The sequence below is a fragment of the Silurus meridionalis genome, chromosome 1 (genome assembly GCF_014805685.1).
Source record: "Silurus meridionalis isolate SWU-2019-XX chromosome 1, ASM1480568v1, whole genome shotgun sequence".
Classification (NCBI taxonomy): domain Eukaryota; kingdom Metazoa; phylum Chordata; class Actinopteri; order Siluriformes; family Siluridae; genus Silurus; species Silurus meridionalis.
Genome location: NC_060884.1, coordinates 13,586,976 through 13,603,380, shown reverse-complemented (window position 1 = coordinate 13,603,380; position 16,405 = coordinate 13,586,976). Strand labels below are relative to the sequence as shown.

General features: G+C 36.9%; 1 long non-coding RNA gene across 1 annotated transcript; it reads left to right on the top strand.

Annotated features, from left to right (window-relative positions):
- The first annotated feature begins 3,955 nt into the window (after positions 1 to 3,955).
- Positions 3,956 to 12,883, top strand: LOC124391552. Its single transcript, XR_006927001.1, has 2 exons — positions 3,956 to 8,529; positions 12,300 to 12,883. It is a non-coding gene; the product is annotated as an uncharacterized LOC124391552 (long non-coding RNA).
- Positions 12,884 to 16,405: the final 3,522 nt, after the last annotated feature.

Here is a 16,405-nt window from a genome sequence, read left to right as displayed (position 1 = left end):
CCTGAACCAAAATGGATTCAAACAAGCCAATTCTAATACTGTCATCTGAATGCATGAACGTTTTAGGGCATATGGCAACTGATACCATTTCTGTGACTGTGTTTGTGGTGACAATCAACAGTAGATGCAATTACTGAGGTATAAAACATGAACTGATATTTTTTATAGGATTTAGCTATATCATGTTGTAGATATACAGTCCTGTGCAAAAGTGAAGATAAGCTTTGGAAAGATGCTTTTAAAATATTAAAAATGAAAGTTTAAAAAATCAGTTAAATCACATTATTTGATTAAAATTAATTCCAAATTTAATTGTGGTCTTAGATGCACTGTTGTGCAATTTTATAAGAAAGAAAATATATCTCCTGTCTATCCTGTTAGGGTGAGCTTATGTTCTTGGATGTCAGGAATATAACCCAATGTGGCTATTCACTGTTGTATCTCATTTACCGCTTAGGCTCAATATTTTGTGGAATTTGATATGCTTTTTTGCTTACCACAGCTGTAAAGAGTGGTTATTTGAGTTAACCTATAGCCTCCTTATTGGCTTGAATCAGTCTGGCCATTATTCATAGACCTCTCTAATCAATAAGTTCCCTGTTGAGTCTGGTTTCTTTCTCAAGCCACATATACAATTCAAATTAAATTAAATAATATTGACTTCAAATGCATTTTTTTCTGGTTGTGAATGTAGTAGGATATCTATCTGTATCAGCAACATTTATTCTGCTGTTAACCATTATCCTTTAATATTTTGGTAATACAAATAACAAAATGAAATAATATGTTAAAAATAATAGATCATGGGAACATTGGGAGAATATATTCTATAAAATATGATATTATCTGCATGTTGGTTTTTTTGATGGATGATAGACTAAAATCTCACCAGAGAGCATTTTCTCTGTATTCTGAGGTTATGCAAGGCTGTCAAAAATACAAACAGGAAAATTAAAAGTTAACTCAACCGGTTGTGTCAGCTACCACTCACCTCAAATGACACTGCCAATGATCACAAGATAGGACCTCAGGGAAGTTCTGACATGATAATCGTGTTATTGTTGCAGCTATTTTGTAAAGAAAAAGATGTGTATGTGATTCAGACACTTATATATAGAAAAGAGAAAGAAAACTTCACTTGAGACCTGGTTTTTTGTTTTAATAAAATTGGAAGAAACCCTTTTAAGCCCAATGTGAAAACACTGCTGCACTTTGACGGATACCACAAGACACAACCACACGTTTAGGGCAATTTGCCATAACCGGCATTACAATGCAAGTTGTAGGTAGTAATGTGTTTACTTCTCTATTTAATATGTGAATCATGTGAAAATGTGAATCAGGAAATATTCTTGGAGCACTAAAGTGGCAAAACAGTGGGCCAAAACAGGTCAGTGGACCTAACACCTCCTTCATTTCACATTTTAATGAAATTACTAATCAACTGGTTCTGTAATAGGTGTCATGGTGTTATGTAAAGAGTGATTTTACTAATAGACATTGTCCCAAAACAGCTTTACAGAAATAAATAGATTACGAAAGTAAATTAGGAATTACTCTCTACATTTATCTCTTATAAATTTATTCCTAATGAGCAAGCCAGTGCCAACAGTAGGCAAGGAAAACCTCCCTGAGATGGTGGAAGGAAGAAACCTTAAGAGGAACCAGACTCATAAGGGAACCTATCCTTTGGTTGACACCAAATTTGTAAAACTGTTTGTGGTGAATGTTGTCTTAAGCAATTGTACCAGACTATATTAATTACAGTCCAACCTTCTGAGTTCAACCTTCCATAGTAATCTCATGGCTCTTTACACAGTTTATGTGGGACCATCCTCAGCAGCAGCAAGTGGTCTCCAATCAAAAAGAACTATCTAGAGATAGGGTGTCAGAGTTAATCAGTCATGTCACGAAAGAACAAAGGTAACAAAGGTCATTGGTACTTCCGGAGCATGCTTAACTCAGCAGAGAGAGAGAGAGAGAGAGAGAGAGAAACATGTATTATTAAGTATCCTTATTGGGACATAATAGTTAAAGACACTGTGCAGTATGGCAGTTCTAGCTTTATTTGCACTCTAGAAGAACCACATTATGTTCCTGTGCGAGCTCTCTGCCATCCAAGCCTGAGTGTCCTTTATAGTGCAGTGTCGTACTAAGTATAATGTTATGTAAGTTATGATGTTATGTAAGAACAGATAAAGAACATTTGTTACGTGCCAAAGCATAGCAGGCAACATAGCATGACTGAAGTGATATACAGTTATTAGCCTATTTCATTAAATGCATCAGTTTTTACTGTCCTCTTAATGAGATATAGCTGCATACATACCTTTAACTTTTGCACATTCCCCCCCTTATTCTTTCCTCTTTTTTTTCTGAATTGGGGTCCTGATGGCTTAGACCTTTTTTGGCATCTATAAATTTATTTTGGATTCAGCTTTTCTTACTGACATGATGTCACGCCAGGTCTTGTCAGTTCTCCCACTGGACAGCCTGAAGGCTGAGGTGATGTCAGCCACCCCTCGCCCCTCCTATTTGAGTGTATGAGTACTTCTCTGAGCGGTGGGTGCACACTCCGAGTCCCAACCAGGTTAATTGACCCCAAGCAGTGACATGATATTATAATTGACCGCCCGGCAAGACACTGCCCTGGGCAGCTGCCCATGTCACCCATGCCTTAATCTGCCACTGATAGTATGATTAGAGTGCAAGTAGGAACTCTGGCAAGAATAGCTAGACTAAACTAAAACTAGTTATGACTATAACTAAAAGGGAGAGCCAGAAGGTAACAGACAACTTTGATGCTGTTTCTCACGGTCTGAGAAACTTCATCGGATGGCTCCATTGTTTAAGGTACCAACAAATAACCTGCACCTTTGACCGAAGTAGGTGTGGCGGCTTGTAACCAACCAAAGGTTTGCTCAGGTACTGCAAGAGACCATTTACTGCTTTAATGCCAGTAGTAGTATTTTTATAAGCAACGTAAGATTTAATAGGGAGAGTGAATAAAAATGCGGTGATGTGGTCATATTTTCTGGTTCTGGTAAGGATTCTTGCTGTTGCATTCTAGACTAACTGAAGCTTATTTATGCACTTGCAAGAATATACAGACTATCAGGTTCCCTGGTGGTCTAGTGGTTAGGATGCGGCGCTCTCACCGCTGCAGCCCGGGTTCGATCCCCGCTCAGGGAACCAACCCCAGCCACTCTTAGTGCCAAGCCCGGATAAATGGGGAGAGTTGCGTTAGGAAGGGTATCCAGCATAAAAACGTGGCAAATCAAACATGCGGATGATCCGCTGTGGCGACCCCTAACGGGAGAAGCCGAAAGAAGAATATACAGACTGTAAGGCATTACAATATTCCAACCAAGACAAAACAGTTTATACTGTTAAAAGGTGCGGACCATTTCCTGGACAATGTTTCTCTGGTCATAATACCTTTTCTCAAAACAGGTCATAATAATGCAATAAATTGTGCACGTAGCATTGTGAAATGACTTACAGGCTTCCCAAAGACTAAAGGAGGTAATATGCACACCTTACCATGGAAAATCTTCCAATAATGAATCTGATTTCTCTGTGCACTGGTCAGATGTCAGATGAGAATTCATTGTTGCACCTTATGCTGTCATCAGCACCTGTCTTCTAACCGTATACCACATGACCTCAACATGGGATGCTAATATAACCATTGACCAGACTTGTGCATTTATTTATCAATACTTCTGTGTTTGGTTATAATGGGTTTTATACCAGAATTTCCATATGGTTTTACAAAAGATTAAAATTGTGCGTTGTGTGTTTTACCTCTTGGTTTGTGCTAAATTGGCTGATAGATATTTTGATTTGTACATGACATAGATTGTGCTTGGAAACACTGATGTTTCTCAGACCGTGAGAAACAGCATCAGAGTCTTGCACCCTCCAGGCTTTTAGTCCCAGCAGGACCCACACTTTCAATGATACGGTGGGGAGCGGGGAGGGGACATTAGTACATGTCCAAATTGTTCCTCTTGCCCTTTACTAACCTCCCCAAATCCAGTGATTAAATGTCATTAAAACAGTAAGATCCATTTGTGTAGGCGACACAGCAGAAGGCAGGAATATTAGTCCACCAGGGCCAGTTTGCAGTCCATGTGCTTGCTTATGTGAGCTCACAGGGGAGGTATTCTGTGAGTGGTAAAGTCATGGGTATGGCAAATATATAAATTAAGATATATATTTATTTATTTATTTATATATAAAACAAAGTGCACTCTTTTTAGCTACATATAAAGCAAGCATATAAAGCCTATAAGTATCCAGTGGAACTCGACAATTCTGGTTTGCTTTAATAATCAACGTATGGCATCTTTTGTCACTTTTTGCTAAAAAAATGGCATCCTTATTTCATATGCAGAGTGTGCTTAATATTAGAGAGTCAGGCTCAGTTTACATATGGAGAACAGTGTATAGGCAGAAACACAGAAACTCTGTGTGTGCACCAAGTGTCACACCTTTCACATGCTTTGCATGTGTGGTTGCAGAGGTTAGTTAGCAATAGCTGAGTGTAAGCTATAAGCGTGTGTGTGTGTGTGTGTGTGTGTGTGTGTGTGTGTGTGTGTGTGTGGGTGCAATCATGGTTAGAGCAGGGCAGTGTCCTGAGCTGACACCTGCCAACCACACGGCTGTGCAAACAAGCAACAGGTGGCCTCACCCAGGGCAGACATTTGACAATTTTACAGCAGATAACATAGTGCTTTTACTTGTTCTAGAATGACGCATGTTTTAAAACTGATAAAGAGTTTTTACCCTTGTAGATAACTGTGCACAATCAAACTATATAAACAGTATTGATTCAAAAAGCATCATAAATAATTATTGCCAGTGTACATTGCTAAATGCTTTTTAGACGATGAACAAAATTGTGCACAAAACAACTATCCAAACTTTACAAAGAGAGCAATTGTTGTAAACTGCAGCTGCATCTGTAAGAAGAAAGAAAGCAGAACAGTCCACGTGAAGGGGGAAAATGCGTATAGGACTGTCTTGGCTGCTCCCTTTTTGTTTCTGATTCAAACTTCCAGAGTAGTTGCAGCTGGCACATATGACCCACTCCCCTCATTAGATACCCATGTGTATTGATGGGAACCCCTCTACCCCCTGGTAAGTTTACCCCCACTCTAACAATCTCTGGGTGCTTTAGAAACAGTCAGAGCTCTTCTTGAAATGCTGCCAACAGGGGCTGGCCCTAAGCCGGCGCAGCTGAAACTTTTACAAGCTCCCTGCTTGCAAAGGCAGGAAGGCAAAGACATGGTGAGAGATTTGTGAAGGCAGTCTCTCTCTTTCTCTCTCTCTCTCTCTCTGTTTCTCTCACTCACTCTCTCTTTCTGCTATCGTTACTGCCTCTGTTGTTCTCATTTCTTTTAACCATAAACTTTTGGAGTGGACTACTGTTAACTGTGGAAAGGCTTTTCTCCAGTATTTTTTGTGATGGGGGTAGAGTGTATACGTGTTGGCTGCAGAGGGGAGGAGCTGAGGAGTACAGTGGGGAGAGCAAAATAAATGAACATACAACAAAAGCGAACGAAGGGGGCCGTGACATCACACACTGAGCTGTCCTGGACAATGCCTGAGATGCGGACTATGGACGGCAAGCACCTCACTCGCTTTTTATTTAACTATCTCAGCACATTTGTCTCAGGAATAGGGCAAAGCACTCCTTTTTGCTAGTCACACTGGATTATTTCAGTGACACTTCTCTCTCTTGGCCAGCTGGCAGCATGGGCTCTGAACCCCTTTCTCGCCACAGCTGAAAAGGATTCGTCAAAGGCACAGCATACTCCTGGAATCAGTGTTTTTAAGAAAAACAAATGAATTGCACTCTTAACCTTCTTGCAAACTCAGCTTATTAGTGTCCTAAAAAAACGAGGCCAAAAGTTGGACTGTGGACTGGCGGATTCTCTTTCACCTACAAAAGTCGTACATTTGGATTGTTTTGTAATTTTTTTAAACAGAAAAGATGTCTTTCCTAAATTAAAGCATATATAACTGCACTTGTGCTAACCAAAATAATATTTAACCATTATTTCTATGAAAGCGCGAATACGATAAGGGAAATTCGCTCGGAAAGCACAGGCATCACCAGGGCAGCTAAAGACGCTGCAATGACTTCTGTAGAAGGGGAACAGAGAGGCATGTACTACCTGGGACGAATGCCAAATGCTGACAAAAGACTTCACCACACTCTCTCTCTCTCTCTCTCTCTCTCTCTCTCTCTCTGGGAGAAATCATAGTTCTTTATTCTAAGGGTGGCTTAAATCACTGGCATTATCTCTTAATTCGAACCTGCTCACAGAACAGAAGTCAAAGCTTGTGTAAGTATGCTGATATGATTCTCTACATAGTTGTGTTTTTCGCAACAAACGTGCTTGTTTTTTTTTTTTTTTTTGTACTTTTTTGTCAACTGTCAAAAGTGCTCATGGTGGGATGTGTCAAGATTTGTTGTTTTGCTGATTTTGGAGGGAATCCATTCTCCCTCCATGCCTAAGGGCCCTGGCAGTCGAGCGTCGTATAATGTTTGAGATGAAATGGTGAAGGAAACCCTACTTTGCCTGGCAACTCTTGCAAAGACTTTGCTCTCTCTCACCCAAAAGGAAGCACGTCCTCTAAAAATATTACTACCCCAAATTATTTCATCTTCCCTTCTCGCACTGCTGTGACCTCATGCTGTCTCTTTCCCATTAGTTTCTTGGCATCATGCTTGAAGTAGGCAGGGAGATAGGAGGGCATGGCTGCAGAGTGTTACTGCTGGCTTGGTTAGGTTCTCTTGCTTTCGCCTTTTTTCTCTGTCCTCTTTCGCCAGCTAATTATCAAGACACAGAAATAATCTTTAATTTCCCTCTTCTTCTACCTCCTCCTTCCCTGTCTACCCACCCGCCCATCGTGCTCCCTAGCCCTTGGCCCGAATTGCTGTGTCGTCCAGCAGAATTCATACTCAGGTATTTCCCACTTTTCAATCAGTTCGGACACTGTTTTCCTAACAATTAACTTTCTGCTTTTTTACAAGTGTTCCCTTTTTCTCGCTTTTGTGCTCATTCTGGCTTCTTTCGTCCTCATTGTCCGCCTGTACACGTGTCTGCCTTCCCTCCGTCGCCATTGCTACCACATCCACCATTATGGTGCGGTCTGATTTAAGAATTACTCTCTACTAACGTGAGATATGTTAGCACTCGACCGTACTCGAGAAATCGAAGACTTCGCGCCATCTGATAACGAAAGAAACTTCATCAGATTTCATCATGTCTGTGTTTGTCGTGTATTCACAGCCAGGCTGAGCTCAGTCATATCATGCAACTTGTTTGTATGATGGCGGCCAACAAAGCGCTTTACAAAGATAAAGTAAATGAATGTATATAGTTTATTAGACCAAGCAGCAAAAGAATTGGGCTGCTTTTACAGTAAATTGCATAGTAGCAACCTTAAAAAACAAAAGGTAAGTGGCTTTTGACTTATAAACAACAACAACGCTGACAGGATAAAAGTATCTATAACATACTCTATTTCTCTTGACACTGAGAGCTTTTAAGGTAATCTTTCTTCTCCAGCTGATATTTAACTTTTATTGTAGAATGAATTCTATTGTAGAATAAGTTCTTCCAATGCAAGAGCAACTTTGGAAAACAATATTTGAACAGATTTATAACCAAAAACAGCTTTAAAAAAAAGTAACAAGAAGCTATGAATTAATTAGATTTATATTGATCTATTCTTTAACATAAAGAAGATGCTTTCGAACGATTGATGTCTATATAGTAGTTTTGTTGCTTTCCCTACCGCTGCATTACATGCATACAAAAACGTTATCACTTAAGCCATATATACATACAATAACAAGTTTTTATGTACACATCCATTAAATCCACATATGTTTGTCATTAAAATGCCTATTCCTATTTCACATATGTCTGTATAATATATAAAATGCATATTTTTACTGCACGGTTTGTGTGAACAAGTGGCCTTTCCGTAGTTCTGCTCACCTACTTAACAGATTACAAGTACGTTTTGTATAGCACATAACAGAAATAACTACCTCGTGCAGTTTTTTCGTAGCATAAATAAAGGATCAGTCTGCCGACCATTACAATGCTATCACAAAGCAAGAGAAAAATGGGCGTATAATGTTGTTCAAAAATCGGAGATGGAGAGAGCAGGAGAAATAAAGGGCGGGGTGACAGGCAGAAAATGAGAAGGATTTCCCCTCCCCTCTGCTATCCTCAGATGAACTTGTCGTGTTACTTCATGATATTTTCTTTCAGGCCTGCCATCTCTACTTCCTGCTATTTTTGTGTCCCCTCCTCCCCCCTCCCTCTTTCTTTCTTTCTTTCTTTCTTTCTCCCTCTGTCTTTGACTATTAGCGGCATGGTAACCAGGAATAAAGTCGCACTTCCTTTATCAGGAAACACATTTCAGCTATGGAGTTTGATTAAAAGCGCACCGAATTACATCCATTTTATTTTGCCTACGTGAAACGATTTATGAGTGTTGGTAAGTGGGGTCCAATTTGATTTTAGACTAAGTTAGTCGAATTCATTAAAATGTACCCAGTTATGTCTACGGATTCTCTGCTTCAGTACTTTAGGCATAGCAAGATTGTTCATGTTCAAAGATAGGAATATGTCTCGATGAAAATTCTTCGTGTCTAACCTAACGCCACACAGTAACCCTGACAAAACCTAATTTACAGCTATAGCCTATGTGCCAAAAGTACTGTTTTTCTACAGCAGACGAAGAAACTGGACTTGATAGCTGCTTTTGTTTTCTGCGCCACTATCAGAGTGATAAGAAATGAACTTGGAGACCTCCACGCACACAGGACAGAGTTAAACTAAGTCGGCAGAAGGCAGGCTTCCTGTTTAGAAATGCTATTTTGGTGTGCTGGGTGGTTTCCCTGTTTCTGCTGAATGACAGAAAGACTAACAAAATTGATCCTTGGTAATTTTATGGTGTTGTTAAAGTGGCAGAAACCATTAATATATTTCATCTGAATGTCAATAGCTGTTAAACATATTAGTGCTAAATCAGCCTCCATATTTGTTTTGTCACAGCAAAACCAATGTATCCTGTTTGAAAGGTGAGGCAATGGGTTTGTATATTGAAAATGAACAGGTAGTCGGTTGTTCTGTTCATAATTTTAGACTGATCCAGGCACTTACATGTAGCCTCTATCAGAGAGGTTGCGAAAAACCTATTTGCTTATCATTTAACTTAATATAATGTCAAAGGTGAAACAGCCTTCAATTAAATTCAGACTGGAAATCTTGCAGAAAGAACTATGAACAATGCGTTTACAGAGTAAAAAGCTGCCTGATAATTACATCACGCTATCCGGTTTTATAGTTAAATATTCATCTGAGCATAATTTTCATTCTTTTTTTTTTTTTAGGAAATTATGCTCAAAAGGATTTTTGTTTTGTCTTACCATGTTAACAGGATGGCTGTGGCATCGACCCATGAGCTTCAGCGAGACATGAATCATTAAACAAAAATCACATACATACAACAACAAATCATTATTTGGCAAAGAAAAAATGTAAAGGCTGCAGTTGAACTGACAATGCTTTGAAAGAGCTTTTAAAATGCTTTCAGATGAAATCTGGGAATATTATACTCCTTTAGAAGACAAGAAGTGGACACTGTGATGTCATTGCCTGTATCATCAAATTGCTCTTTGCACTTTAGAAACCCAAAATCTACTTCGTACGTGGCTATTAATTATACAGATTGTTTATTTTTCACACACATATTACATACATGAGATATAACTATGGACAAAATACAGTTTTCTTAAATTATTCAAGTTTCCAGTTGCCAAAATAATTTTAAAGCTGCATTCTGAATCATCATTCAATCATGCATTCTCACTTGACAGCAATTAAAGCAATTTTCTAAACGGCTGCAAGAGTTACATTTCATATTGCTGACTTAAAACCATTCACCATCATACTGATTTAACATCTCAATTAAGAGGTTTCTATTTGTCCTCGTCAAGCACCACCCCCAAACTCATGCTGTTTTTTCTACCCTTTCGAGTTAGAGGGCCACCTTTTCCTCCACCAACTGCCATGCCAAAACATTTCAATCACTGCCCCCATTAATTAGGCCAAAGAGGAATTTTGCATATTAATGAGCTACCATGGTGCTTTTCACTGTCTCTGGTTCACATGCTAATTTATGCAAAGTGACACGGCAACTGCCCTACCCCTCCTTGATGCCAGTCAATTGTTTAGACTACTCCCATGACCCTTGTCTGCCACCCTCTCTGGGCACAGCTTCATGCCAGAGCTTGGCATTGTCTAAATGCCTCAGCTGCCACTGTGGACACAGAGCTAATATGCGATCTGGGGTTTATTGAAAATAATAACGATCAGATTTGCAAATGCGAAATGATTACCCTTGTGAAAGCTACAAATCTAAAGAAAAAACTTTGTTTACATTAATTACAGTAGCAAATGTATTGTAAATTGTGCTAAATGTTTGGATTGCATAGTGTTTCTCTTCCATCTGAGTCAAGCTTTCTAAAATGGCAGCAGGACAGCCATTTTGTTTGCCCTCTCTTTAAACTTCCTCCATACTTGCTACTTACTATCAATACAAGGTATTTTATGTACCGCAGCCTTTTAAACAGCAGACTGCGTCAGGTTTCTAAGGGCCAATTTTTGCTTAAAATGGGCACAATTTCCTGGCACAGACTACTCATGCTATGTGCCAACCACTGAATGTCAGTTCAGAGTTATGGATGAGTTTTACACAAAATGAGCATGCTTTCTGTTTAGAATCTTATGTCAGCTGACTATTTTGTTGTTCGCTCTTTCAAAAACAAACAAACAAAAAAAAAACCTTTTTTATTTCTTACCCACCTACAGATTGCTGCTTGTGAGTTTAGATGAAGGGCATAACCTGACCACTGAGGAAAGATCATGGATGATGAATGAGATTTCACACAGAATTTCTGAACCTAGACCAGGATTTCAAAACCCAAAGCCAACAGGGCAGACAGGAAAAAGAAACAGTGAAAAGTGGAAATCTGGATAACGATCACACTCATTACCTGATTGTAAGGTGTAAAAAATGCTGTGATGTCACTAATTAAGCTTTTTTTTCTCAATAATCAGAATGCATCCCAATGTTACTTTAAAATATTCCAAATTAATTACACTAACTAAAAGGACAAAAAATAAAAATTTCATGTACAGAATGAGAATATTTGTCTTATATATAAATCTGACAAATACATGCCAATTTACTATAATGAAAACGATAAAAATGATTTATGGTGTATAGAGATGAAATTGTGTTAGCGTGTATTGGTGAAAACACAGGGTTGGTGTTGGGCCACATACTATGGAGAATGGAACGAAATAGCAGATAAAATGTTCTTTGCAATATATTCAATATTTGATGTTGATTCTTTGGTTCGAAACTGTTTGAATTATGTATACAAAATCTTTAATTACACCATCTATTATAAAAAAAAATAGAATCCATATATCAAAAAATCCGGATTTTATGAAAAATAGTGAATCATCAACAATTCCAATGAAACCCTGATTTCAGAGTGACCAAACAAATGAAAGTTATTGTGTTCTACTCAAACAGTGGTTGAAATTGATATACTTTTTATACTGTCTGCCCAGAATGACTTTCAGGTAACTTTCTAGCTAAACTGACATGCTAACATGTGCTTAATAGCAATTGTTAGCAGCTAACAGTCAAAGCGCACAACTTAAAGGGAGTTTGCAGCTTAATTAAAAAATAAATAAAAAATAAAAAATTCAGTAGAACACAAAAAGTTGGTTTACACATTATGTTTCTTTATCATCTGGTTTGCACATTACTTCATGAACATCACTACATGGGTGTGGCAGATGGCTGTGCAGAGTTCAATCACTCTGCTGCTGTCTATTTTTCCTTGGCAAATCCAGGTGGCTTTATCAACGGCTTAATTTTCAAAACGAATAAACAATTAAGCCAAAAAGTATTTAATGTGCTATTAAATACACAATTGATTAAACAAATTAAATATAACACAATTACATTCAATTATAACACCTTTATCGAGTTCCAAGTTGCATAAGGCATGAACAATAAAGACATCTTTTTAGTAGCTTTTGTGTATCGTGTATTCTTTAAACATAGTGCACCTTAGCGTTCATAAAACAAAAAGATGAGTAAAAACAATTGTGGATCATTATGTATAGAGTATTGTGCAATATGTTTATTAACTGTCTTTCTCCAAACTCTTGTTGCCTTTGCAGTGCTGGTGTGAAAGCTACTGTCCTTAAGGCTGAGGTAGTAGATTGAATAGTTGTGGGGTATTAATCCTCTCTCTGAGATAACTATACAATCTACTGTCTTTCCTAAGGAGACAGTCTGATCAACCCCCAGCTCGTTGATGACTGGACATCAGGGTGAATCAACATCTACTCATGGAGCTTTAATTTAAAAAAAGAAAGTACATTCTTATTGCTGGAATTGGTTGTATTGTCTGTTGTTAAGTAATTAAATGATTAGAAATTTTAATTCAGGTAATGTGTTGCCACAAGATGAGGTAGTAGGTTGTATAGTTTGTGGGAATCATCACATCCTATTGAGGTGATAACTATACAGTCTATTGCCTTCCTTGTGAGACACAATGACATGGAGAAAGTCTTCAGCAGTTGATTTCTTCATAATGGCCAAAGAATTAGACTAGTCTACTGAATTGATAGTATTCCAATGTAAAATATTTGCCCAGCCATATTAAAATGCAATGATCTTTCTTTAGACCACTTTGTACTTGTGCTATGTAACTGTTTTTTTTTTTCCTCCAGCACCTTTATAAAATAAAATGTTGAATCAGCAGGTTATTAATGTGTAATTACTAACCTATTAATCCAAAATTTGAAATCATTCGAAATTTATGCTTGTGCAAAATACATGCCAAATATTTTCACATAAATTATATTACATTCTATTATAAAAATTAATTCCTTAGAATATGTTTGGAAATGTGCATTCGAGAAGAGAGACACAACAAAGTTATTAAGTGATATGACTATTTTGCAGTTTGGAGAGAATGTAGGAGAGTTTTTTCAATTAATACAAATTTACACTATAGGAAAATAAAAATAAAATTAAATATTTAAATAAAACACAATTTTCAGATATTTTGAATATTATTGTATTTCTATACATTAATTAAAGCCTAATCTATCTATCTATCTATCTATCTATCTATCTATCTATCTATCTATCTATCTATCTATCTATCTATATAAGGGCTGTCAATCGATTAGAATATTTTATCTCATGATTGTCATGAGTTAACCTGTGATTAATCACAACTTGATCACCCATTCTTATCTATTCTAAATGTACCTTAAACTAATACTTTTCAAGTTTTTAATACTCTAATCAACATGCCATGGACAAATATGGATGTCTGTGTAAATGTATCTTTGTTATTAGTGAAACCAAACTCAATATAGAGCATAAAGACAAAATCCTCTTGTAAATCATCAGGACATCAAACCGAATTTTTACTATGTTTCCACACGGACGGTTAATGAGGTGATACCGGAGAAACTGTACCTCTTCTAACTCTCACACAGATTACAAAATCAGAGAATATTTGTCTTCAGTGTGTTGTTTATTAAAAGTTAGGCATTTTAAGCTTTGAATTCATATATTTTTTATGTCTATGAGGCAAGTATTCACTGAGATTATTTTATATGCATATGTGTCTGTGAAGAAATCACATCCTGTCTGTTTTCTTTATTTTACAAAGGCGCAGCATTTTGTTATTATTATAAGTGTATACAAATAAAAGTAGACCCTTTATAGATTCAGAATTATGTATTGCTTTTATCTGTACGATCAAAAAAGACAGAGCAAATTGAGAAAAATTCCACAAACGCGCCGGCGCGTCTGTCGACCCCTTAACTGCCGGATGTGTACATTATAATGGAGACTTGGATCCACAGACTTGCCGCATCAGTAAAACAAATGTTTAGTGATTAAAAAAATATTTTTTAAAAAGGTTGAAAGGTTGAAGGTTTTAATTTAGCCTCTTAAATATTTATTTATATAAATGTTAATAAAAGTAGTTCAGTTAAATGAATTTGCATTAAGCCCTAATATATATATTACATATGTAACATGGTTAACTCATGTCTTGTGCCTCTGTATTTGGTGTGGCCGTTCATTGCTCGCTGTTTTTTGCAGTCCTGGTCATATTGTAGTTTTGTTCTTTTGGTTACAAGGCTGCCATTTGCTACCAAGCCAAACTCGGAGCCAAGCAATTTATGCTCCATTTATCCTTGGAATCTTGAATGTATGCACTAATGGATTGACTGTTGAACCAGCATGAGTCAGCAGGATAAGTGCTAACAGTGATAGTGAAACATGCTGACATTTTGACAGTAAAAATTAACAGCGTGTATAAGGTTCTCTGGAAGCCAACTGAGAAACAAACACAAGAACCAGTGAACCAACTTGTGCTCTTGTGAGTCACAAGACCTACATTTGCTCTTAAGTGCCTTCTAGTGGTTAAGAAGTACAAGTATAGAGCAGTCAAGCAAGCTAACTGAAGATGACCAATTCTCAGATGCCTTTAATGATACTGGTGCATTGAGCAATAAGTTGTGGTTAAGGTCAAATAAAACAGCACACTGTAGTAAACCTGGACATCCCCATCACAGTTCCAGAACTCTTTTATAATCATCACACTCATAGCTAGAATCGGGGAAAGCACAAAAAAAACCAGTAAGAAAAATGAACCTGTTTCATTTTTAGTACATCTAATGAGCTAAAATGACTTGATTAGTATTCACACCTTTAAACTTTTTTGAAGTTTCAGAAGGTTAACACTGACTTGCCTTCAGAAAGTTTAAACAGTAAATGAATGTATGGTCTTAATACTGATTTGTGTAACTGGCCACTTCTCCTTGTGAAAAGTACTTGGAATCTACACAAATCCACTTGTGCCTAGACCAAAGAGTACAATCTACTCTTTGGTCTAGGCACAAGTGGATTTGTGGATTAATGATACTGATCAGGACACAGGAGTCAGGTTGACCTTTAAGGAGTTTAGCATTTAAGGAGGTCAGCATTTAAGAAAAGAGAGCACAAATCTACTCTGATAATGGTGTTTGGATATGTGTGTGTGTTAAATACTAACATTAATAATGTTATAACGAAATATCTTAGTGTCTGAAATAAAAGATTTGATCAAGGCAAACAAAATTCACCCACCTGTATGCTGATACCTACAACGCATTTTATCAGCTGATATTCTATACTGTTCTGTTTCATGTTGTGGTGGGTTTTTTTTATATAAATGACTTTTTTTCTATCATGTATAAAAAATGCATACGTGTCTGTTTAGATTTAAGGATGCAATACGTTTTGTGCACAATAAACACAGTTTACACATCTGTAGCTCCACATCTGCAAATCCATCCAGTTGTCTTCAATTGCGCAATACTACACCTAGTGGTTAAAACTGGATCTGCAACAAGTACTAACAGGCTCACTATTGCAGAGATACTTCCTGCCTCATGTTTTCTGCCCCACACCAGACTTTTGTTCTGTATAGAACCACAATTCTGCGAGGTGCACATAAATCAAATTAATGGTCAATCTTATTTTCTATTTGTGTGTGAGTTCTCTATGGCATATGTTATGGGCTTAAGCTCTCTGTTAATGTAAACCTACTCCCAGCTGAAAAGATGGCTGGTGGTGTACTGCGCAATCCCTTAATGCTTTTAAATGTTTGCTTTGGCTCTACCCATGATCACTTGATGACATTTCTCATCTCTCTCGCAGATGTGTCGTTTCTTTAAATTGGGGAAAAAATCTTCCCAGTAATTTACCCAGTAATTTACCATCTTTTGTCTGGGTCTGCATGGAGGAATTACTCATGAACATTCTGTCTTAGAAAGTATATTATATTATATTATATTATATTATATTATATTATATTATATTAGATTAGATTCAACTTTATTGTCATTACACATGTACAAGTACAAGGCAACGAAATGCAGTTTGGGTCTAACCAGAGTGCAATAACAGCAAGTGCAGGATATATAGTTTATACATGAATTTACATAGTTAAATAAAATGAAATATAGACTATAAACAGTAATTTAAAGATGTATCTGTACTATAAATGTAGTATACAGATGAATATATATGTACTAAAACATAATATACAGATTTATATATATATATATATATATATATATATATATATATATATATATATATATATATATATATATATACTGTATGTGTGTACTATGAATATAATTACAGATGAATATGAATATATATGTACTATGAACAATAATATACAGATTAAAATACAATATATATATAT